We start from the raw sequence: 2,852 nt of genomic DNA, 5'->3' as shown, positions 1-2,852 counted from the left end.
ATCCAGCTCACCAGAATTTTGCTATTGGCTGAAATCACCTGTTTGTGGGTGTGTTTGTTTTTTTGTGCCTCTGAGCAGTGGCTGAGTTAGGAATTAGCTAGGGGATGATTTCCTGATCTGCTGTAGATTTTGATGGGAAGTCAACCCAATCACCCACAGCTTGTCAGCACCATTCAAGAGCAGCACCACAATGAGGTTCAGGATGCATTGTGTGTGTTGCACCCCAAAGAGATGCCATGGGGCTGCCTTAGATGAGTGTTGGGCAGGCACCCGTAAGCCCAAGTCAGGGAGTCTATCAGCTTTTGCCCAACTGTGCCTTGATGCAGGTGTATTGCAGCCTTTCAGGGATAGCACAAATGACATGCTTGTGCTGAGCTGTGCTGTGGTGGTCCTTAGAATGTAGATACACTGTCTAGTGGGCTCTGAATGGTCAGGGTCTCACGGCAAGTCCTCCCCACCCTACTAGTTCAATTTGCAGGAAATGAAGACCCTGGATCTGCAGAAAAGCAGCTGAGAAAACAGAATGCAAAGTTTGATCTCTGACATGAGCCTCCCAGCCTGTTCCTCTTACTGGCTCTTTGATCTTTTAAAGAGAAGCAGCTAGAATATGTGGTATACAGGCAAACCTGTGGGAGAAGTTGCCAGTTAGGCCTGCTGGGAGAAGAGAACCATCTGGACCCACTATAGCAGAAGACAACAATTTTTATAGGTCACAGGCCAGAACAACCCAGCTCCAGTCCAATGCAGGCTGGCTGCTTTTGATGGGGCATCTGTGCTGGGGGGGCTTTCCTTGGACTCACACTAGGGCCAGGCAGCTGAGAATTGCACCCACACTGCCACTACTCCTTGCTTCCTTTCCAAACACCTCCTCCCTGGCTCCCTGGCTGTGGTGTGAGTACAAATGGAAAGCGTGAGTACAAATGGAAACTGCTTTGACTCTGCTGCAGCTTCTCCCCTCACCTCCCCACCTCTGTCCCCCAGATGTGGAATATGTGGAGTAGGTACACCTGGAAGCTGTGCAGCCATGGTCCAGCTTCCTCCCCCTCTCCCACCTAGCTGGAAACTGCCCATGCTATAGCCTTGAGAAGAGGGGTGGGCAGGGAGAAGCAGCAGCGGCACAGGCACAGTTTGAAGTTGCTCAGCCCTGGTGCAACTCCCTGCTGCTCAGCACAAACATGGACACAGGCAAAGCCCTTTGACTCCACAGGACAGATCCAGTGCCTCTGTAGGCCAGATTTGGCCCAGGGGTCATTGGTTACCGACCCCTGCACTATAGGATTATAGGAAAGTAGGGCTTATGAGGTCACATCTAATCTAGCCCCCCACTCAGAAAAGAACTATCCCAGACTAAATCACCCAGCCAAGTATCTCTAACTTACTCTTGAAAATTTCCAGGGATAGGCATTTCACAACTCCTCTGAATAGCTTCTTCCAATGATTTACTACCTTCATAATCAGAAAGTTCCTCTTAATCTCCAACCTGAACTTCCTCTGCAGGAGTTTGAGACCATTACTTCCAGTTCTGTCCCCAAGGCTCTGATCCACCTGCCCGATACTTTTGCACACTTTATCCACAACCAGTACAAACAAACAGAAGTAGCCCCCAAACCTCAACATGCACGCTAATGAGCGTATGCAGAGAAGGAATACAGAAAGTTTCCATAGCAGAACATAACCATAACAGTATACATAACCAGAAATATAACAATAGCAGCATGTATAATATAAGCAGGGTTACAACTGTGGTGTTAAGATGATAGACATGCACACAGCTATAGCGTGGGTTGTTATCTGGCTCCTTTCAGGGACTGTCCAACCTTTATTACAGTCTGCCTATAGTACAGCTTATCTAGTAGCTATGGAGGACCAAGACTCTGTGATCACTCCACAACAACTAGTTTGATCATTCTGGTTGGCAGCATTTTAGGGTAGCTGTGCGTGAGGCAGGAAGGAAGGAAGATATTTTCTCCACATACAAATTAGAAGTGAGTTAAGTCTAGGAGCATAAAAATATATTTATATAACTCAATATCTGCTCTTGGGGCAGTGCAGCCCCAAACTTGATTGAAGGAACCACAAACAATCCAGAGTCTCTCACACAGCAGTCTTTTCTCATCCTGAGGTGGAAGTCCGAGCTCGATGGACTTGTCTTTGGCATATGCAGAGGTAGAGATGGTTTCTGATTCCTGGGGTTCAAGCCTATTTGCACCCACACTTTTCACATGGACCCTGAGTTACAGGCTGGTGATGAAGCCCTGAACACTTCTTTGATGCTTCCTGTACATCTCTGTCCAAAGTCGCCCATTGCAGACACCTTCCACCAACACCTTCTCCTCACAGCACCACTGTAGGCTGTAGACATGGTCAATGACTGACAGACCACACTGATAACTGCTGATTATGGACCTAGCAAGAGCCTGAGTTATGAAGAATATGTGCTTAAAACAGTATACAATCAATTATCAATAAACTTGTATTCCAGTCACAAGCAGTAGCCTGGAAAGTAGATTAAGGAGCTTCTTATCAAAACCACTAATATTAGACCAGGCCAAAAATGGTTAACTGCTTTGTGGGAAGTGTTGAACAACAGCAAAAAGTAACAACTAATGCTTTACCTTAGATAAGAATTGAGTTGTATGTAGTCAGATAGAATCCTATTGAAATAATCATGTGTCTTTGTTAACCTGTTGTCAGCCTTGGCCACTTTCAAGGGACTTATGCTAAATTGAAGAGGTATGGCTAAGCAGGCCACAAAACCTGTTTCAAAGTGAACCTTTGCAGATGCTGTAACTGGACTAGTCAGTAAAATAAAAGAAACAGCATGGCGAGTAGCATTCCCAGATGGTGAGGGA

This window comes from Alligator sinensis, unplaced genomic scaffold (assembly GCF_000455745.1).
Source record: "Alligator sinensis unplaced genomic scaffold, ASM45574v1 scaffold496_1, whole genome shotgun sequence".
Taxonomy (NCBI): Eukaryota; Metazoa; Chordata; order Crocodylia; family Alligatoridae; genus Alligator; species Alligator sinensis.
This window is presented reverse-complemented; position numbering follows the sequence as displayed.